This window comes from Megascapheus bottae, chromosome 25 (assembly GCF_031878675.1).
Source record: "Megascapheus bottae isolate mThoBot1 chromosome 25, mThoBot2.hap1, whole genome shotgun sequence".
Classification (NCBI taxonomy): Eukaryota; Metazoa; Chordata; class Mammalia; order Rodentia; family Geomyidae; genus Megascapheus; species Megascapheus bottae.
Genome location: NC_143533.1, coordinates 11024493 through 11048016, shown reverse-complemented (window position 1 = coordinate 11048016; position 23524 = coordinate 11024493). Strand labels below are relative to the sequence as shown.

Genomic DNA, 23524 nt, shown 5'->3' with positions numbered 1-23524 from the left:
TGAGCCACAGTGCTTTTTCTGTTTATGTGATGCTGAGAAATTGAACCAAGGGCTTCATGTATTCTAGGCAAGCACTCTACCACTAAGCCATACTCACAGCCCAAGTCAATCTTTTTTCCTGTCATCAGGAAGCCATTTCTGGAACTTATCCCTTGAATCCAGCCCTGGTAAATTTGACAGTAAATCTGTAACCCATAGTTACTTCTAGCCATGGTGGGTAGAACTCTATACAGAAGGAGGCTGGCAGCCGGATTCTAGGCACAGCTGATCAAATATTTGAACAGTTCATTTTATAATGGGACTTCACTAAATGCCTACCTATAGTTCCAAAGCCATCAGCAATTAGATGGCTCTGAAATAGCCTGAGAATGCAAAGGCACATCTTTAACGCTTAAAATAGAAAAAAATCATTAATATTCTCCTGGAGGTCACAAATAGAGTTGTGGGAACTTGCGCCATTTGTGATGACTCAGCCAGAGTCAGGTCTATGTCAATGGGACGTAGAAGCTACTCAAAGGTTATCACCTGAGCCACAGACATAGATAATGATTTCAAATGTGTGTTCTGGTGGGAAAATATGATGCATACAGACCAGATAGGGATTCACATTCATGTGGCGCTCCTGGAGAGTGATCACTTCCTGTTAAGCTATCCATGGCTACTTAACTTCCTCTGACGTCAATAAATTGGGCAAACTTCCTTTGAAACACATTTGAAAAAAAAAATAAAGAAGTTAATGAGTTGGAATTTTCCACTCATATGAGAGCCTACTGGGTTGCAAGAAAAATGATTTGAATTTAAACAGGAATGGAGCCAGGTGTTAGTAGCTCACACCTATAATCCTAACTATATAAGGAGGCTGAGATCTGAGGACAGTGATTCAAAGCCAGCCTGGGGAGACAAATCTGAGAAATTCTTCATCTCTGATTAACCAGAAAAAAGCCAGAAATGAGAGTATGGCTCAAGTGGTAACTTGTCAGCTAGGATTACAACTATGAGCCACTGACATCTGGCTTTCTAGCGACCTTTTGAAACACTAAAGGAAAACAGTAAGGAAAAGTTGGTACATGGTGATTCTGCAAGAAAAGAGCATGAGGCCCTAACTTCAAACACCCATTCCCAGTAAAAAGAAAAGAAAAAGAATAGAATGGTACAAAGTAGGGAAAATCAGTATTCATTCTATGTTAAGGGTGAGGAATGTTCTTGACAACTTCTGTTTTAGTATCACATATGAAATTTATGGTGATGTAAATGTAGTACAGTGCATCACAGCAAGCAAAAAAATCACAGAAAAGTCATTGGGATTGAGTATATTTGTGAGTTTCTTCTTTTAGGGGGAAGGTACTGAGGTTTAGCCTTAGAATCTGGACCTGTTCCACTTGCCTCCCCTAGAACCTCCACATTCAACAGTGCCTACAGGCCAAGTAGGGTCTTTCCTTCTCTTAGATTGAGGGACTGGGGTATGGTAGCAATGGTGGAAAATAAATGGCTCAACACCAGCACAGATTTATTCTGGAGAAAATCTGTGGAGCAGAACCTCCAGCTAAGAGACTGGTCCCTGCCTACAAACTAGCATTTTTATAGTAAGGAAAGCTGGAGTTAATAGCTATGGTAAGACGTAGACAGCTTACAGAATGAGTCCCTGAAGGAAGAAGGCAGGAAGCCACATGAAGGTGTCTGTTCAAATCTGTTAAACCTCATCTAAGAGAGGAGGTAGAATGGTCAGAAATTGAGGCACTGGTCTGGACTCAAGGATATTTGGCTCTTTATACCGTATGGAGTGGCCAGGAGTTTCTACCCAAATCAGATTCTTCCCCTGGTCCTAGGCAGTTGTGTGTCCTGATTTCTTAGCAAACGAAATATATCCTGAAAGAAAACATTCCTACCTGTGCAGCTTTAAAAAAATTAATATGTCACAGCTATCATATAATGGAGAAAAAAATTAAGGTACTCACGATAACATTTTTCTTAACATATAAATGGTATGGTACTCAGTCACTACAAGATATAGTGAATTGGTCAGAGGGTTGGATGTGCACATATTATATGAGTTGGGTTTTAAATAAAAGTAGCTGATAAGAAGCCACTCTATATACCAAATATACAGGAAAATGAAACGAAGGAGCTGGGAGGCCTCATAACAGCCTAGCAAGTTCTCTGTAAAATAAAAAAAAAAAAAAGAAAAGAAAAAGAAACCCAGGGCTGGGAGTTTGTCCTAGTGGTAAAGTGCTTGCCTAGCATGCATGAAGACCCAGGTTCAATTCCTCGGTACCACATACATAGAAAAAGCCAGAAGTGGTGCTGTGGTTCAAGTGGTAGAGCATCAGCCTTGAGGAAAAAGCCCAAGGACAGTGCCCAGGATCTGAGCTCAAGTCCCAGGACTGGTTAAATAAAAAGAAAAAGAAAATAAAAAAAAAGAAAAGAAAAAAAAAAACAAGCCAAAAGGAATTCTTTTCCTTTTCTCAGTTGTGGGTCTGGAACTCAGGACCAGGATGCTAATCCCAAGTCTCTTTGTGCCTAAGGCTAGTTCTCTACCACTTGAAAGCGGCTATAGAGCCACTTTCAGTTTTTGAGTGGTTTATTGGAAATAAGAGTCTCACAGGGACTTTTCTTCCTGGGCTGGCTTCAGACTGTGATCTTCAGATTTCAGCCTCCTGAGTAGTCTGGACTACAAGCATGAGCCACTGGCAGGAAGAAACTTTACTTGGCATAGAAAAACAGCTGAAAATAGACTGCCTCTGCCAAAGTGGAGATGAGGAAATATCACTTCCTCCCTGAGCGTATTTATAGGTTCTAGGCCTGTCATTGCTTTATTATTACCTGGACTGATAATGACAACTTGCTTGGAAAACACCATTCCTGTCTTGCAAAATTGCCCTTTGTCAAGTTTTTCTTGTTCCATCTTTAGTCTTTAAATCCTAGTTACTCAGAAGGCTGAGATCTGCAGATCATTGTTCAAAGACCATATATTGCAACTGATGATAGTTAAGTAAGGATTTTTCTAGAAAAGGATGGTCATTCACAATGCCAAGCAGCACATATTGAATATCATTAACACACTGAGGACAATAAGTAATAGGCAACCCTAAAAGAAATGTGGTTTCTTAGTATTGCTTTAAGAGTTTTAAAAAAATGATGGTAAATCCTTAAATGTTAAAAAAAAAGTGCCTTCATTGAGGAAATGCAGCCTGAATCTTGCATTTAATGTACATCTTTATTTTTAATGATAGTGAGCTCTGAATCTGGCAGAGAATCTGGTAAATCCACTAATCTGGGCCTTAAGTCTTTGCTATATTTTTATCTGTACCAATGATAAGTAGCACAGGTATGTGCAGCTCAAAGAACATGATTCCCTGTCATGCTGAATAACTCTTGGCACATTTCCCAACAAAACAAAGTAGATCTGGGTGACCATGGCTTTTGCCTGTAATCCTAGCTACTCCGGAGGCTGAGCACTGAGGATCTAGGTTCAAAACCAACCCAGGCAGAAATATCCATGATTTTCCTTATCTCCAATTAATCACAAAAAAAGCTGGAAGTAGAAGTAGAATGCTAGTCTTAAGTGAGAACGCTAAGAAACAGCATTCAGGCACCAAGTTCAAGCCACAGTACTGATGAATAAATAAATAACTTAATTAATTAATTAATAAATAGCTGAGATCCCCTTTGGTTCACATAATCGACATATTCTTGGAAAAATCAGTGTGTATCCTACACAATGCAAAAACACCTTCCTGCCACATTTAAAACAGGTTCCAGGCTGTCATAACCAGTCAGTGGCTTTCCCTTCATGTGGCCACCTGCTAGAACATGCAAATGTCATGCCTCACATGAGAAGATTATTTGAGTAGGAAACTCTGCTGCCAATGACACATTGCTTAGCCCCTAGTCTACCTTCAATGTATATACTATTTCTACAATCATTGTGTTAAGAAGACTTCTCATCTTATGTGATAAATATGCTCTCCAAGAACCACTGGAATCACAGTGATAGACACGAAAATAAAGAATTGTCTTAGCAAGGTAAAATTTATTGCTGCAGAAGGGTGTGCTATCAGCCCAAAAATCTGACAAGCAAACACACAGAGCTTATTTATCCTTATTTATCCCGCATACAGCAGGCCCTGCCCCTCTGCTTGGATTGCTTAAGGTCATGTTCACAATCTGCTCCTGACTGGCCAGCTTGAATAGGTTCACATGTATTTACCATATGATGACTTTTGCAATAAGATTAACAGTAGACAGGCACTCTCAAAATACATTGGCACCCTTGGCTATTTCTAGAGCCATCTGGGGTCTGTCTTACTTCCATCTTGAAAAGAAACCAGTTTAAGACAAAACTTTATGTTTCAAAAATCACAAAAAACAAACAAAAACCACAACCTTCCTTACCCCAAAGCTGTTTCTTTTCTTTTTTTTTCATTAACATGTACCTTATCACCAGGCCAAAGCAGGAACTTTTAAGCTACACACGTTGATAAAGGCAGTTTTTCTCACACCCACCTGCCCATATCCTGATATAAGCTATCTTTTCAATGCCATTCACTGAGGTAGGCCATGAACTGATCTAATCTCCCTGTTGTGCAGCTGCTCTGCACAGAACCTGTCTCCCTTCCCCTTTTTCCTGCCATGTACAACCCCAGCGACAGCTGATAGTGGTTGCTCTGTAACTGGCTTAGTGTGGCCTGAATGGGACACGACCCAGCTGCTGAGATTCTGCACGTCATTAACATCCCACTCTTTTACTGCACATCCCTTTCCCCCAGCAACCAATGGCCCAAAGTCCACTGATGAGGATTCAGCTAGAGAGAGTAAGAAGCAGAAATTATTCACATGGACTCCTGCCGACAGAATGACTTCTAAACTTATTTCTATCCACTAGTGTGGCCTTGTAAACAATTATTTCTATAGCAGGATTCCTCTTGCTACTCTCACCTACTCCCAGTATTGCATGGACCAGAAATATCTTCGTGTGTGTGTGTGTGTGTGTGTGTGTGTGTGTGTGTGTGTGTGTGTGTCTGTGTGTGTTCTGGTGTTGAAGCTTAAACTTAGGGTCTCATGCTGCTCTATTTCTGGCTCTTTTTTGCTCTTTTGAACCATGATCCTCAGATCTCAGCCTCTTGAATAGCTATGATTACAAGTGTCAACCACCTGTATTTTTTTTTAAGTGTCTAAGTCCCATGCACTTACTTTCAAATTCTCCCATCTCATACCTACTGGGTGACATAACTCCACCACTTGAATCCTTACTATAAAACCAGCTACAACCAGCTTAAGCAAATTCTCTAACCAAATAAGAATGATTACAATTAACAGCTGTCAGGATATAACCATGGTCTGAAATCATATCCTTTATTTACTTATTTTTGCCAGTCCTGGGCTTGGGCCCAGGGCCTGAGCACTGTCCTTGGGTTTTTCTCAAGGCTAGAGCTCTGCCACTTGAGCCACAGCACCACTTTGGCTATTTTCTATGTACGTGGTACTGAGGAATTGAACCCAGGTCTTTGTGTATGGTAGGCAAGCACTCTACCACTAGGCCAAACTCCACCCCCTGAAATCATATCCTTTATATAGGCAAGGTCAGAGCTGCCACTGTGGCCCAGCAGATCATGAACTTGAGGATGAGGTGAGGCATACAACATTCCTATTGTAGACATAGCAGATCTGTGATTTACCACAAGTGTCAGTGCTTTGTAGTAATTAACACAAAGCCTTTTTCATCACCAGCTGAGCGGTTAGTAGCAGCTTGTACAGTCCCTGGATAGTGGAACTGATGGAAAGACACTCAATATTAACGGTACCTTGGAGGGCCCTGGTAGCTCACACCTGTAATCCTAGTTACTCAGAAGTATGCTGAGATCTGAGGATCTAGGTTTGAAACCAGTCCAGACAGGGAAGTCAGTGAGATTCTTTTCTCAGAAAAAGCTAGAAGTGACATTGTGGATAAAGTGGAAGAGAGCTAGCTTTGAGGCTCAGTGCTCAGTCCCAGAGTTCAAGCCCCTGGTTAAAAAAAAAAAATCAGTTTATTTTATTATCTTCAGATCTGGAAGTAACATTGTAACCTGCTGCCTCTGAAAGACTCAATTTTATTTCAAGGCCAGGTGGAAGATTTGTAACTCTATAAAGAGTATCTACTGAGCATTTTCGTCAAGTGATTTCCTGCAGAGATCCTTTCACTGTTTTAGCTGATAACACACGTAAAATGTACTCTCCTCAGGGGAAAACTGAACTCGTAATCAGAATATGTCTGTGGCTTTAGTTAGTCATTTGACATGAATGCCATCATTAGATTATTTTCTTAGAGTTCTCCAACACAATTCTCAGGATTCCAGTGCACCTGGAATCAGTGATTCTGTTCTCACCAGAGAGAGGAAAGCAAAGTATATGGGAGTTCTCCAAAGATCCTTCACAGTATCAGTCAACTTCTTTGTGAGTAAGCAATTGGAACAAACTCTAGCCATCTGAGCAGAAAAGGAATTTTTATTTATTTATTTTGCAAGTGTCTATGAAGACTAAAAGCCAGGAAGTGGGGGAAACAAAGGGAGTTCATAAACCTGGACAAATGCCAATAGCACACCCCATCACTCAACTGGCCCCTTGAGGAAGCAGCTGCAGCTGCCAGGAGCACTATGCTTGACCTGCTTGCCCTGGAGAAGCCAGTCAGTCCGGCTGTCACCCTGGGCCTGCTTTTCCCAGGCCATGTTTAATGGAATCTGATTGGCCACTCCAGGGCCCTGGCTCCTGCCTCCTTTACCAAGGAAGGCTGGGAAAATGACTATGGTTCTCTCAGTCTCTGTGGTGAGAGTAAGATTTGGAGTTCTGCCAAGCCTAAGACTTGAGGGAATTCTGGGACTTTGAGAGGCTAGATGGTTAAAGACAGGCAGTCGCTTGTCCTCAGAGCCTGGGTCCTGTCCCTTAGCTTTTTTGGTCGAGGTTAGGATTCTTCCACATGGGTCACAGCTCCACTTCTGTATTTTCACTAGTTCATTGGAGTCTTATGGACTTTCCTATCTAGGCTGGCTTTAAACTGCAGTTATTGCCTCCTCTATAGGCATGAGCAACCAGTACCTGGCTTCATCCAACTTGAAGGGAGGGGAAAAAACCCAAGTAACATTTTTGTTGCTTTTCTAAGACTTAATATTGGAAAAAAATTATCTTTCTTGGCCAGGAGTTTGGCCTAGTGGTAGAGTGCTTGCCTAGCATGCACAAAGACTAGGTTTGATTCCTCGGTACCATATACACAGAAAAAAGCCAGAAGTGGTGCTGTGGCTCTAGCCTTGAGAAAAACCCAAGGACAGTGCTCAGGCCGAGTTCAAGCCCCAGGACTGGCAAAAAAATTATCTTTCTCCTTTGCCTGGGAAACTAAGACATTACTGAAGGTACAGGGTTTTCACCTTCAATTGCTGTCTCTGACCCAGAACTTACAGTGAGTCCTGGCCACTCTTCTTTGTCCTGTGCACTCATTTCTCTCAGGCTGCTGTGCCCCATTACGAATGGACATTTCATCAGCCATGTTTTGTTGCCTACAGTGGACTTCTTCAGGGACATTTAACGTGTTCCCAAAACTTAGAATAAACACCTCAGCATCTGGAAAAAATATAATAAAAATCTCAATAACCTTTTAAAGCTTCTCTTTTTTTAACAGATGTTTTATTTTACCGTTGTCCTTTTGGTTTTAAACCTCCAAGTTGGTTTACATAGCAATTTTTCTTTCATCACAAAAGAATGTCATTTGCTTATGAATTAAGCTATGTACCCATATGTGGGAAAGTGAACTTATTTTTATGTACTAAGGGTGGGTGTTACGAGACCATCTGTTGTTTTTATCTTGTTAGTATCATCTCTCCTAGGATAATACTCCCTTCCCTTTGAGGAGCTGTCCCTCCAAGGTACCAAGACGATTTACCGAATGGCCCAAAGAAATCTCCTTTCCCCAGAAAACAAGATGAGGGGCGGGGTAGGGGGAGGGAAATGGGGACCAAGACATGAGAAAGTGTATCAATGTTTGTGAAGTAATGCGCCTTCTATCTGGTGAATATAATGTAACCCTTCTAGCCACTGGGCTAGGCCTGGGTCACATGACTAAGCTTGTCTTTTTAGAAGCTTCCTTGGTGACCTTAGGGATTGTGTTGTTCTTTCTTCATGGGAGGATTATACATTATACATATTTTGACGTAAGCATTATGATTTTGATCATACATTAAACATGAACGTATTTTGGTGCGAGTTCCTCCACCCCAAAGACAGTCCATGTGATGTTTATCTACAATTAACCACAAAACCCCCTCCCCACAAAAAACAAAAAACAGACAGGGAGCTGTGGCTCAAAAGGTAAATCTCTAGCCTTGAGCATAAAAGCTCAGTGACAGTGCGCAGGCCCTGAGTTCAAGCCTCAGGACCTTCTCCTTCAACATACAAAATAACAATCTCTTTGCACACCTACTTAAATGACATTTTTTTCAAGAGTTAAACCAAGAGTGCCTGGGTATAAAATCTAACACATCCTTAGCTTCGGTTTCCCCACTTGAAAGAATGAAGAAAAAAACAGTACCTAATTTCTAATATTTTTCGCGTATTACAGATGCTGTAGAGCACCTCTCTTGTATGAGGAGCTGCTGTATAAGCCCTTCTCTGCCACTGTCCAGATGTTTCTAGTAGCCTCTTACTGCCCAGGTAGATTGTCATTAGTTCTGCCAGTACTGGATCGCTGATTCTGGGTGTTTGAGAGCTGGCTGCCTGTGGGTGAAGCTGTTCACACATTCCAAAGTCTTACTAAAAATGGCACATGGCAAAATGCTCTTGAAATTTAACTCCATATAGCCTAAATTTCAAATATTTCTGTTCATGAAAAGCCACAATGAACTCTTTCTGCGCAGTCATGGAGCAGATGTGCAGGTGGTTCTGGGAGCTTCCTACTCCGGTGTTTGGAAACCTGACATCTCAATGGGGCAGGGAGGGTCTGGCAGATGCCAGGAGAGGTGGGTAGCTGGAGGGGCAAATGTGAACACTGAGGAAACAGTCATTACTTTCAAAATATCACTAGGAGAAGGAGGCTTGTCACGTCCACCTGACAATTCCACTTTCTAGAACAGATACAACCCGATGATTGGGAAGAGGCTTAGGTCTTTATTGAATCATGTCCATTGCCCTCAGGGCTTACAGAGTTGATTGAAGTCACAGAAATTACCAGGCCCAAGCCACTAACTACAGTCATCTTTGAGAGAAACAGATTTATCCTTTGTCAGTCACTGGATGACTTCCCTTAGTAGATAAATGTCCTTCTGCAAGAAGCTATGTTGTCAACGCATAGGGCTGACACCAAAGTCTGAAAAGCCACAAAGAACAAGGCATGGGACACCTCCCACAAAAGCGGATTCCCTACCTTTACCAGCTAACCTGAAACAGAAGGAATGGCTCAGAGCCTTCTCTGGAACATCGGAATAATCCTATCAACTTTCTGGTAGCAATAGGAGATGATACATGGGCAGCCCCTAGCTATGGCTTGCAGAAAGTAAGTGCTCAAAAAAGTGTGACATCTTCCCTGACAAAAAGGAACCATAAAGCCAAAGATTCAACAGCTGGGTGGAATGCAAGCAGGTTATTTCCTAACCAAGCAGATTTCTTTCAAGCTACATTCAATTGGATAGATACTTTAGAAGTAAGGGTTTAAACTCACTCCAAACAAACACAGCATTTGAATTGATATTTAACCAGTTTCATTAGGGGCAATTCCTGTTGTTCCTTTCTGTATCCTAACTGATGTCTTCTGAATAGAGGGTCTATGAATGTAAAAGAAGGCTTAGAGTAAAAAATGTCAGGCAGCATTTTCTCACCCTGTGGTACCCATGGCAGACAGTACTAATCAATTACAGTTGTGTTACTGACGTTGAACCTGGATGAGGCATCTTTTCCCTCCAACATTGCTGCAGATAGCCTTTACCGGTTGGTCAAATTTGGTACCTAAGATCAACTCTGTTTGACATTCTGGGTTAAATTTGGATAATTGTAGAGAGACTTAATAAAGATAGGTAACTCAGGCAAAAGGTATTTTTCTCATATATTTTTATTGTAATTAATAGAAGAGTTACATTACATTCACCGGATAGAGGGTGCATTACTTCACATACATTGATACTCTTTCTCATGTCCTGATCCCCATTTCCCTCCCCCCACCCCCACCCCTCATCTTGTTTTCCTCCCTTCCCAATCCAACTTCAAATAACCAAATATGCATATATATATATATCAGATAACCAGGTGAAATATTATTGTAACAATATGAGATAACCAAGGGACAGCAAAAGAGATGAGAGATAACATAATACATTAAAAACAACAATCATTCATTATATGGCTTTTGTTTCTATATCCTGGAGGTCCTTTCTTTTAGCATCATTCTATATGGCCTTAAGTATCTAGGGGCAAAAAGTATTTCTATGCCCTTCAGATCACTTCACAAGCAACTGACTGTAAGATCTGGTTACTAAGGCCTGAAACAACCATCCATCTTTCCAATTTTGTTACCTATAATATTGTTCCTAGGTAGTGTCACTAGCATGCATTTGAATCACTACAAACCAATTCCCTGTGAGGACCATATCTTGCTCCTAATGAATGAGGCAGTGAAGACAGCACAGATGCCATCTGTGGAGGGATCTGTGTCTTGAGGTCCCCAGGGAATGCTGGTCCCTATGTCATCCTGCAGAGGGAAGGGTAGAATGTGCAGATTGTATTGTGGTGAGGATAGCCCTGTTTGCCCTAGAAAACAGACAGCTAGGGTAGGGGATGGAGGTGGCCCTGGTCCAGACACTGTTGATGACTTATAAGCTGCAATGTTTCTCACTGGCCAAAATTCAAATATTTTGTATGGAAATGACATGAGGCTTAGCAGATGAGGCCATCCCCTAGACAGCTCCTTGAATACAAGTTTGCTGGGTCTCATGGAGCTGGGGTCCAGCACCAGAAAAGGAGATGGAAACTTTAGCTAGGTGCCAGTGGCTTATACCTGTAATCCTAACTACTCAGGGAGCTGAGATCTGAGGATTGCGATTCAAAACCAGTATAGGCAGAAAAGTCCATGAGACTCTGAACTCCAATGAATGACCAAAAAGGCCAGAAATGGAGCTGTGGTTTAAGCAAAAGAAGCTCAGGACAGCACTTAGGCCCTGAGTTCAAGCCCCAGGACAGACAAAAACAAATAGCTGGTGCTGATGGCTCATGCCTGTAATCCTAACTACTCAGGAGGATGGGATCTGAGGATCTTGGTTCAAAGCCAGCCTGGAAACTAAAGTCTGGGAGACTCATCTCCAATTAACCACCAGAAAACAGGAAGTGGTGCCGTGGCTCAAGGGGTAGGGAAGCAGTCTTGAACTGAAGAGTTCAGGGACAGCGCCCAGGCCCAGAGTTCAAGTCTCATGACCAACCAAAGCAAACAAACAAATCCCTAGAAAATTTAGACCCAAGGCTCAAACTTTAGCAGTTACACATTTGAGTCTAGCCATTTGCCCCTCTACACCAAATGAAGAGACATGGAAGGGAAGTGAAGGTAAGTTTCTTCCAAGGCATGTGAACGCCATGGGAACACATGACAGGATCAATAGGCTTAAATGCGCAGGGTGCTGAGGGCAATAGGAGAGAGGAAAGGACAATGATGTTCACTGACCCAGGAGGGGCCAGGTGATGCTTATTCCAGTCTGTCTCAGGAGGAAGAAATGTCAACCCTTCATCATGTGAGAGGAGTGCGAACAATTCAGCCACTGTGGCCAGGCTGCTGTGCCTATGGAGCAGATTCATTCACCTTTCTCGATGAGATGATCAGAAGACGTTGCCTGTGTGAGGGGTGTGTTTTCTTGAGTCACCAGATGCTCGTTACTCAGCCCTGTCCTTCTTTGCATCCAAGGTGATTGCAGACTGACTGCAAGAGAGAATGGCTCTGATCCAAAAAAAAAAAAAAAATACTGAGTTGGGGAGCCCAGACTTGGCTTTTCATTAATTCATCAGGCCTAGCAAAGGGGGTCTGCTGTAAGCACCTCTTATAATTACTGCCTTATGTTTGAAGGTTCCTCAAATTTTGGAATAGAAAAAATGTTAGTCAAAAGAATTGGTTTAAGCTGGACCTTAGCAATTCATGCCGATAATTCTAGCTCAGGAGGCTGAGAGCTGAGCATTGTGGTTTGATGCTAGCCAGGTCAGGAAAGCTGATGAGTCTTTTATCTACAGTTAACCACCAAAAAGCCCTAAGTGGAGATGTGGCTCAAGTGGTAGAGCTCCAGCCTTGAAAAAAAAAAAAAGCTCAAGTGACAATGCCCAGACCCTGAGTTCAAGCCCTAGTACTATAGCATGTGCATGCACATACATGCAAACACACACACACACACACACACATACACATACACACACACATGCATGCATGCACGCACACGCACGCGCACACTGTGCTTAAATCTAAAACTAGAACCACTATTATAAGGCAGACTACAAGAGGAAATAAGTCAAAGACATTCACAAAACAAAATGAGTGGGAGATGCTCTTGCAAATAGTTCCAGAAGCATGGACTAGTAAAAACACATTTTGGGGGGCAGACAGAAAGATTCATCTATGCCTCTTGGCCTAAAATATGAGTTTTTTTCCTTTGTTTATACTTAAAAATTGTTATTATAAAGGTGATATACAGAGTTATGTAAGTCAGGTTATGAGTACTTTTTTGGGGGGGGAATGTCACCCCTTCCCTCTGTTTTTCCGTTCTGTCCCCACCCACAAGTTGTATAGTTCATTTTCAACATGTCTGCGTTTGGAATTCCATGCCTCGCCCCCACAATCACCTTGTTTTTGGTATTGGCAGGATTTGAACTCAGGATCTGCCACTTACTCAGCTTGTTTGTATTTCTGGTAGTCTATAACTTGAGCCATGTCATCATGTCTCTGAGTCAGTTTTGAGTTTTTTGCTTTTGGTTTTTTGTTTGTTTTTAGTAGTCAACTAGAAGTAAAGCCTGTTTGACTTTTTCTTTTTTTCTTTTTCTTGCCCAGGCTGGATTCAAATCTTGATCTTCTAGATCTTAGACTTCTGAGCCACTGTTGTCCAACTGAGTTTTCCTTTTCTTCTATGTTTTTTCTTTCTTTCTTTTTCTAGAGAGATAGTAAGAAGGGCTTTAATCTCAGGTGGCTCTCAATATATAAGAAACTCTTTTTGCAATCTCTCAAGCTTGATTTAATTTTGGAAGGGCTAGGACAAATGATTCCATGTGAACTGACAATTTCCCACCTGTCTCAACAGTTTTTCTCCAAACTGTTCTTCAGGACAATTTTCCAGGACAATTAACTTTTTCCTGAGGCTCTGGCTGATTAGCCATTCAGGGGTTACCAAAAGTGCCTTGTCAGGCAGGTGGGGTGGCTCATGCCTGTAATGCTAGCTACTTAGGAGGCTGAGATCTGAGGTGATAGGTTCAAAGCCAGCCTGGGCACAAAAGGACCTGAAACTCTTATCTCCAATCAACCTCTAGAAAACAGGGAGTGGGACTTGGCTCAAGGGTAAGTCAGTAGCCTTGAGCTGAAGAGCTCAGGGACAGCCCCCAGCTGGAGTTCAAGCCTCATGAACCCCCCTGCACCCCCACACAAGTGCCTTGTCACTAGGATTATTTTTGTCCCAGGTGATCTGATCTTGTCTCACATTGAAAAGGAAGGGACAGGTCAAGCAGAGTCAGTGCCAAGAGGATCCTTTTGACCAACTCTTGTTAACCAAAGAGCGATTCTAATGAATAGGACCTTAAAATGGTCTTACCTGGCATTTTTAGTAAGTCTTACTCCTGTCCATCAGTAGGTGATATCCCAAAAACTCCACTCAGATTGCTCTTATTATAAGCTGTAATCCTGCGGAATGTCAATAGACAATGTTCAAGTTTGACAAGGAAAATATAAAATAAACAGAATATTCATATATATGTACATATAGGATTCTATCTGTCTGCCTGTATGCCTCCCTCCTCTCTCCCTCTCTCTCTCTCTTTCTTTCCCTCTCTCTCTCTCTCTCTCTCTCACACACACACACACACACACACACACACACCTCACTTCCTAAAGCATGTACTTACTAGAGTGACTTTCATCAGGTTTGGTTGTAGATGGTCCAGGAGGACTAACACAGTTTAGCAGTTGACACGGCGGTCTGGTTATTTCCATCGTCTACAGCACTTCTGGGTAACAACTATGATTAGTGCATTCCATTGACAGTATGAGGCTCTCCTTACAATGGGAAACACATATACCCAGGCCTGCTAAAGGCTAGTGTCACTAATCATTTTCAGCTAGAGGACACCGGGTTGGTGAGGTTGTGTTCCTGAGCTTTGCGTTCTAGATGATTTGCATACCTGGGGAATATAACTACATGGAACAGACAAAGGAGTTGCCATTACAGCTTCCCAAACACACAGATGCCACGCATGCATTATTAATATAGCTTTTGCTCTTACAGTAAACTGTACAATCCTTGAGTAGGTAAGCTAATAGGTGGGAGGGCCACAACTTTAAAACCTTAGATCCCTCTTACAAGATAAAGGGAGAGTACCAGTGATCCTAAATAGCCATATTTCCTAATATACAGCTCTGTGTCATATATGCAGCAACTCATTGATTTTAGGCAAATAGATGTAGGCTAGGCTTTGAGTAGCAGGATTTCCAAAATGACAGTTTCTTACTAACGGCAGAAAGTCAGATGCAACGCATTTGGAGATAAAAAGAGAACATGCTCTTAAACCTGCACATTTTCTCTGTTGGTATATCATTCTGATAAAGTTTAGACATATGTTAATTGTGTTAGATTCACTTAAAATCGTAGTTTGTTTCATTACAAAGTTTAAGGGGTCATTGAAAAGACTTAAGCATAGAGATACAGTCAAACCCTCATTCACCTATGTTTCTGTTTAAAACACAATTACCCTGATAAAATACAAAACTCTCTTCATTAAGCCATTTTCTTTTTTGTAAATATCACTAAGAGCAGAACAATATTCTTTTTTTTTAACTAGTCCTGGGGCTTGAACTTAGGACCTGAGCACTGTACCACTTCCAGCTTTTTTTTTTTTTTTTTTTTTTTTTTTTGCCAGTCCTGAGCTTGAGCTCAGGGCTTTAACACTGTCCTTGGACGTTCTCAAGGTTAGAGCTCTACCCCTGGAGCCTCAGTACCACTTCCAGCATTTTTCTATGTACGTGATACCGAGGAATTGAACCAGGGTTATTCGTACATGCTAGACAAGCACTCTACCACTAGGCCAAACTCCTGGACCCACTTCCAGCTTTTTTGTGTGTGTATGTGGTACCAAGGAATCAAATCCAGAGCTTTGTGCATGCTAGGTGAGCACTCTACTGCTGGCCCACATTCCTGGCCCCCAGGATAATATTCTTAAGATAGCCTCATATATTTTCGGCAATACTGAGATCTGAACTCAGAGGCTGTGGCTTACTGGATAGACATTCTATTGCCTGAGTAAAGCCTCCAGTCCTCTTTCCTCTTATTCATATTGAGATAGGTCTTAGCTTTTGTTTGGGCTAGCTCAAGATTGATTATCCTAGGTCAGCTTCCTACCAGTGCCGAGATGACAGGTGTGAGCCATGGAGACCGGCCATACCTTATGTTTTCATCAAGACCCAGGAAGAACACCCTTAAACTGATTCTCTACAGAAAGACAATTTACGCAAACCCTTTGCTAATAGACTGGAACATTGTACAAGACAAGTGGATCCAAATTACACTTGTAACAAAATAAAATATATCAACGTTACTTGTCCAAACATCCAGTTTACATGATTCTCATTGGGAACCTCCAATTAGCCAGCCGCATGAGTTGCTTATGTTCAAGCCTTACGATTATTTGTTTGTTTGTTTGTTTTCCTTTAGTCAAGGTCAGAGAATTAGTTCCTAAATTCCTGCATTTTAGCTAGACCTGGCAGAAATAAGAATTTGAAAAACCAGTTGTTTTAGAAACGGCAGCTGGAGATAAAAAATACAACAGTTCCTCTACCTTAATACACACACACACACACACACACACACACAAAACAAACTTTTACATTAAGTCTGCCCAAATTGAAATATGGATGGACTCCAGAAAATTTATGAAGTGATTGAGTGACTAGAAGTACATTAACTCAGTTATTTCTTGGGCTTGCCTAAGGATCAAACCACAGCTCCCTTGCTGATCCCACCCAGACAGGCACCAACCCCCTGGGGGAAACTGTGGGCAGGCCCCCTTTCTAATGTATGTTCCCTTTACAACTAGTGACTCATATAACTGGAAACAACAAAATCTGTCCTTTTCTGAAAAATCCCGGGGGCTAATCTCTTTATTGGGGACAGTATTCTTCACACATCAGCCCATCTGGGACAATTGCCAGCAACTTCTAAAAAGGGGCTTTTCACCTCAGAAGAAGGAGAGCACATCCAGCACAGTGCCTTGAAGGCAGTCCTTGGACCACATGCCTCCTTCCCCCGAGTCCATCTGGATTGAGTCTTTCCTTTGACTCCCCCAACCTGGAATTAAGTACAATGATTGAGGTAGGGAGGCACTTATCAATTATTGCTAAACTCTGTTAGCAGAGATACAGGCAGCAGCTAAGAAGCCAACTAATTCATCTAAGGTGAGTGAGACTGTACAACTCCCCAGTGAGTCCCCCACTGCTTTTCTGATACGTCTCTTGGAAGCCTCTAGGACCTATATGCCTATAGATCCTCAGGTCCTGGAGAATCCAGGGCCTTAAATATGGCCTTCGTTACCCAGTTGGCCCCAGATATTAGAAAAAAGCTTCAAAGGGTAGGTTTTGTGGGAAATGTGTTACCTGAGCTGGTAAAGGTCACCTAGGGGGTATTTAATAACAGAGATATCCTGGAGAAAAAAAAAAACAGTTCAAAAAGGCTGTTTGAGTTTTAGTAGCAGCATAGGGACAGAGATCTAGAAACCTGGCTATAGACTAGACCTATGTGATCATTGCAAACAAAATGGACATTGGAAAAGGAATGTCTAAGGAGGGGAAAGAAGACTTAGATTCTAAACCTGGGAGAGGATGCAGAATGACAGGGCCAGGACTCTGTCCTAAGCCCCCAGAGCACATGGTAACATTGCAAGTTGGGGGCAAAAAGACAAAATTCCTCATGGATACTGAAAGCTTCCTCTTTGGTATTGAAGAAACCAGAGGCAGAACTAACAGACTAAATACCTAAGGGGCTATTGGATTCTATCCATTGTCCCTGCCTAGAATAACCAATCTGGGAAAGAAACCAATACCCACTCCTTTCTCACCATTCCAGACTGTCCTTATCCACTTCTGGAATGAGATTTATTGAAAAAATTAAAAGCCAAATTTTCTTTTCAAGAGGAAGATGTTAAATTATCATTAGAGGAAGCCCCTCCACCTCCAATCCCAGTCTGCTAGTAACTTGTCCCCTTGGAGAAAAATACATTTTACAAAGAGCCTCAACATTTACTGACTTACTTCCAAAACAGAGTTCCTGGGGTTTGGGTAGAGACTAACCTATCTGGGCTGACAGCCCACTAGTTCTATTAACCAGTCAGGCACTGCCAGCCACAGTGAAACAATATCCTGTATCAGCAGATGCCAAGAAGGGGATTGTGGTTCACATTAAATGCCTGAGAGAAAATTGAAGTCTTATCCCTTGACACACACCTTGGAATACACCTCTTCTACTAGTGTATAAACTAGGCACCAATGACTCACAACCCATGCAGGATTTGAGAGAAGTAAACAAGTGGGTGGAGACCCACCACCCTATAGTATCTAACTCTTATACTCTTCTCAGCGTATCACCTCCAGAACAACACCATTACACTGTGCTGATTTAAAGGATGCTTTCTTCAGCCTGCCATTGGCTAGCTCCATTTGCCTTTGAGTGGACAGACCCAGGGAGGGATTTTTTTGGACAATGGATTTGGACCAGGTTGCCACTCCCCTATTTGATGAGAACTTGAGTCAGGAACTTTTAAATTTTAGGCAGTAATGTCCTGAGACTATTATAATATGTTGATGACCTGCTGCTGGCAGCCGGGACACACTTATAAGTGTTGGCAGGCCACAGAGAGGACCGTCTTGTCACTCTGTGCCAACTGTGGTATCAAGCTTCTGCCAAAAAGGCCCAGTTGTGCACCCAGAAGGCAACCTATTTAGGTTACCAATTAGAAAAAGGCAAGTGTATGCTCTCCTTAAGCAGAATAGAGGCAATTATGAGGATATCGATGCCTCAGACCAAGAAGTACGTCAGGGAATTTCTGGGAGTTACTGCAGACTATGGCTCCTGGGGTTTTCAGAAATCACTAAACCACTCAATTCCAGCCCAGCAGGAGGAGAGAACCCTTGGGATAGGGACAAGATAAGCAGATGGCCTTTCAGATGTTAAAACAGGCTTTAATTTCAGCCCCAGCCTTGGGCTTGCCCTATCTCTTTGTGGCAGAAACCGAGGTATTGTCAAGGGGGTCCTGATCCAGACCTTGAGGCCTTGGAGAAGACCAGTGGCCTAGCTTTCCAAAGGACTGGATTCAGTGGCAAACCAGCTGGCTACCGTGTTTGAGAGCAATAGCAGCAACAGCTATCCTGGTAAAAGAGGCTAATAAACTACCCCTGGGACAAGTCCTACAGGTAACTGCACTGTGCTCAGTGGAATACCTGTTAAGAGCCACACCTGCAAGGTGGCTAAGGAATGCCTGAATTACATGGTACCAGACCCAGTTACTGGATCAGTCAAGAATCACCTTCATAAAGGCAAACACCTGCAACCCAGCTCCTCTTCTTCCCAATGACGATCCCAGTGAGCACATCTACGACTGTGCTGAAATACTACAACACATCGGTGGACTTTGGGGAGACCTGACTGACATTTCCGTGGTGACTTCTGATGTGGTGCTGCGTACAGATGGAAGTAGTTTGGTCAAGGATGGAGTTCAGTATGCAGGGGGCAGCTTTGGTGTCAGCAGATAAAGTAATTTGGGCACAGGCCCTAAATCATGGGACCTCACTCAGAGTTGAACTAATTAATTGCTCTCACTCAAGCCTTGAGGTGGGCAACAGGAAAATCCATTAATGTTTACACAGACAGCTGTATGCTTTTGCTGTAGCCCATGTTCATGGGGCCCTATACAAGGAGAGAGGATTTTTTTTAACCACTCTTAGAGCTTGAATTCAGGGCCTGGCCACTGCCCTTGAGCTTTCTCAAGACTAGTACTCTACCCTTAAGCCTCAGCACCACTTCCAGCTATTTCTGTGTATATGGTACCAAGGAATCGAATGTGGGGCTTTGTGCGTGCTGAGCAAGCACTCTACTACTAGGCCAAACTCCTGGTCCCATGAGGACTCAACTTCTAGAGGAAAACAAAAAACATTGAAGAGATTTTGGCTCTCCTGGATGCTTTCTGGCTTCCCAAAAAGCTGACCATTTTTCATCGTAAGGGTCATCAAAAAGAAGAGATCTCTGAGGCTCAGGGAAACAAGCAAGCTGATGAGACATCTTGGGAGGCCACCCTAAACCCTTTGAAATAATTTAGGCAGACTTCCACCCCTTGGGTTCCTAGACTTGTGGAAGCTATATTAACAGACATGCCCAACCACAATCTTTTATAGTCACTGCAGACTTTGTAACATATTATTTTATGTGCCTATCCTTTGGTGACTGAGACCCACCAGCCTTCTGAGAGAAACTTCACCCATTCTTTTTTTTTGCCTGGACAGCTTGTGTGGGTAAAAAGCCTCCTGAATTGGAACTCAAGTGGCAAGGACCTTACTTGGCTGTGCTCACTACACCATCGGCTGTTAAAGTTACAGGAAAACAGCACTGGATCAATCATTCTTAAGTGAAACAGGCAGTGGGACAATATCTGGAGATGGCTGCAAGATGGAACTTTCAGTGACAGAGGATCCCCTAAAGATAAGACTTACCAAGTGCTAATTAATGTGCTTACTGGGGACATGTCTTTCTTTCTTTTCTTTCCTTTCTTTCTTTCTTTCTTTCTTTCTTTCTTTCTTTCTTTCTTTCTTTCTTTTCCAGTCCTGGGGCTTGAACTCAGAGCCTGTGCACTGTCCTTGAGCTTTCTCAAGGCTAGCACTCTACCAACTTGAGCCACAGCACCACTTCCAGCTTTTTCTGTGTATGTGGTATGGAGGAATTGAATCCAGGGCTTTGTGCATGCCAGGCAAGCACTCTACCACTAGGTAACACCCATGGCCCCTTCATTTATTTTTTACTATTATAAAGGTGATGTACAGAGGGATTATAGTTACATAAATCAGATAAAGAATACATTTCTTTTTGAACAATGGCACCCCTTCCTTTGCTCTTTCCTAGGTTTTCCATCCTGTCTCCACCCACAAATTTTATTCTACTCATATATCAGAAAGAATGATATTGTGTCATTTGTAAGAAAAGAGAAAGACTTAGAAAAAATTACATTAAGCAGACCCAGAGAAACATAGGTTTCCTTCACTTATGGTAGCTAGAATGTGTCTATAAATCTACAAGTAAACATACTGGATGGTAAAAAAAAAAAATACACTGGGACATGATAAATTATGCAGGTTTCTAGGGCATTCACAGAGAGTGAGACCAAAGGAGGATATTCTTGGGAGAGGAGTACAAAGGTGTAATAGCTATGTGTATCTGATCATATAAAATATTTAATGAAATGAACTTCAGGAAATGGAAATGAGTTTTCTTTGTTGCTAGTTTTCTTTTTTCCTTTTGTGTCTTGTGTGCTCTTTTTTCTGTCTTTGGGAGGGCGTGGGGGGGACACTATGAGACAAAGGGTGAACAAACACATTTTTCATTCTTTAGTACGAGAGCGATCGCTCATACACTCACGCTGATTTCTCTAGACCTCATATCCCTTCCCCTGCTGTCAGCACCGTTTTCAAAGTTTGAACCTAAATGCTCAGAAAAGCTTTTGAGACCCCATGCTGTTGATTCACATCTGTCACCCTAGCTTACTCAGAAGGCTGAGACCTGAACTACATCAATTAGGGAGAACACACAAAGGTCCATCCACAAGGATCTTCTAAGCCACATGTTGGATTCTTTGCCTTACCAGATGATTGTGGGGGTCGGGGGAGAGGGGAGAAGCCCATGTTGGCTGACGTGGAAAGATAAGAAGTCCTTGGAAGAGAAGTGGTTCCTTTTACTGACCAGACTTTACTGGTAATAAGTAGCTAACACCTAAAATGATTCATTTTCTTTTAGCAGCGTTTACCAAGGCAAAAATTAGGTCTTTTACAGCCTGGGCAAAACAAAAAAAAATCTGTCTAGGAGTTACACATCAGGTCTAGTCATATATGGGTATACACCAAATAAAGAGACTTGGTGTAGGATAGAGAAAGGAGATTACAGGGTCCTGCTTTGAGTTGATTCATAGGCTCAGCAAAAGCAGCCCTTGAAGTACCTCTCATTTCCCACAGCCTGGGCTTTCCTGAAGTCCCTTGCCTCTGGTTCCCTGGTCTGTTCTTGGCTACATACATTCCCTCCTGCACACTACCTCATGGGCTGATGTGCTGTGTTTACTCATCCTGCTCCACTTGTGAGAGAGCACTTGGGGTCTATGTCTCCTTTTTCTCCAGAGAACGGAGCCTTCCTTGTGTCTGAGGATTCCTACACAAGGTCAGAGTAGAACCAGAAGACAGTCTTAGTCTGGCTAAGGGTCTTGACCTCCCTCCAACCTTCCCAATCCTTACTTCACCCCTCCTCTGCCCAAGTGCCTTCCACCCTCTTGCCTTAAATCTGAACCTACTGGAAAGATGGCCCATTTCCCCAACGCTCTAATCACGCGTTCCACTGCTAAGAAGTAGTAACAGGAGCCGCAGTCCGGAAAGCTCCTCTCCCCTAGTGAGCTCTGATTACTGTGAGTGACGGGCTTAGAAGGATGTGATAAGCTGGGTTTTTCTATTTCCAGCTCAGGTGTGATTGGCTCATGGGTGCTGTTATTACCAGTAATTAGCTTTTGGACTTTCCCCACAACCCCTCTTACTGGCAATATCCAGTTCTTAGAAATGTCATGTATCTCACACATGCAAGGGAGAACGAGGTGGTAAACACAACCATCTGCTCTGTTTTTCCCCTCCTAGCAGATTTCTCCACTTTTATTGTATATTAAGAGTCTCAGTGATATCTCTTTCTACTGTGCTAGATGTGATGGAATACTGCAGAACAATCTATGTGAGATCCTGGCACCAAATCATTGGCCACAAAGCCATGGCTTGTCAACTGGCCATCAGGCAACTGATATCAGTCAGCACTGCAGGACAGGTGGCCTTGTTTTACTGTCACTATCTGTCCTCATAGGTGCTTGAGGTTTGTAGAAAGCTAAAGGCCACTGCAGTGGGCATGGTGCCCCTTCCTGTTCGGATTGTTTTGCACTCCACATCCAATACCTGAGGGCAAGTCCTGCAGTCTTTCCATCATAGCTGTGAAGGGCTGCAGGCATGGGTTGGGTTAGGTGGTAGAACACTTGCCTCGCAAGTGTGAAGTTCCGAGTTCAACACCTAGGAAGGAAGATAAATTAGAAGAGCCAACAGCTTACAGCTGTTGGGGCTGAGATCCTTGTCTCTGGAATCCAGAGGGGACTACACTTGCTGGAAAACTATTTTAATCATCCCACATGCAATCCTGACCTTGCATACCACAAGTCGTACAATTATGATTTGTTACTTGGAAGGGACATTAGTACAGGCATAAAACAGAAATGCAGCAGCACAGCTGGCCTGTCCTACCTACATGATTCTATGGCTGTCTGTTGCCCTTTGCTGTGGACATTTTTCTTTTTCCTTTTTGGAGGGGAGAAGGGGTGGGCCAGTCCTGGAGGCTTGAACTCAGGGCCCGGGAACTGTCTACGAGTTGTTCCTTCCTTCCCCCAAGGCTAGTACTCTACCATGAAGCCTCAGCTCCATTTCCAACTATTTGATGGTTCGTTGGAGGTAAGAGTCTCATGGACTTTCCTGGCAGCCTGGGTTCACACTGTAATCCTTGGAGCTTAGCTTCCCCAAGTACTTAAGATTATAGGCAGTTATCTGGGAACAACTTTTTGTGGATGCTTTGTGTCTTACAGTTGGTAGACAGCCACACAAGAACAAGACAATAGACTGCTCTTCACTGTCTCACATCCCTGGGGTTCAAGTCCATTGGATGAGGTGGACCTGTGCTCATCATCTGGCTGCCTCTTGGCAATGCCACATGTGTCATCACCTTGCTACTCCAATAACCATTCCTAGGGGCTTTTGTGACACCATTACCTTGCTTAAGGATGACAGAATTTCCTTTTGACTAAAGAAAGAGGACGCTATCTTCCCATCACAGGGATGGCCCAAGCACTAGGCTGGCTTTTGACTTGGTACCCACAGACAAGGCCTTAATGACTGACCCTCAATCACTGTCAGTGGTGCCGGGTCCAGCTTTGGGATCACTCTTGGAAGATAGCGTGGGAATGGCTTTGCCATCTCTGTCACAGAGGGGAATAGGAAGGGAGGACTCCTTCACACCCTTGTCCC

General features: G+C 42.8%; 1 long non-coding RNA gene across 1 annotated transcript; it reads right to left on the bottom strand.

The window, feature by feature from the left end:
- Window positions 1-12629: 12629 nt before the first annotated feature.
- On the bottom strand, window positions 12630-15859 carry LOC150046388 (uncharacterized). The gene is made up of 3 exons (XR_016539673.1): window positions 14089-15859; window positions 13779-13867; window positions 12630-13126 (listed from the first exon to the last, which is right to left on the bottom strand). It is a non-coding gene; the product is annotated as an uncharacterized LOC150046388 (long non-coding RNA).
- Between the last annotated feature and the right edge of the window lie 7665 nt (window positions 15860-23524).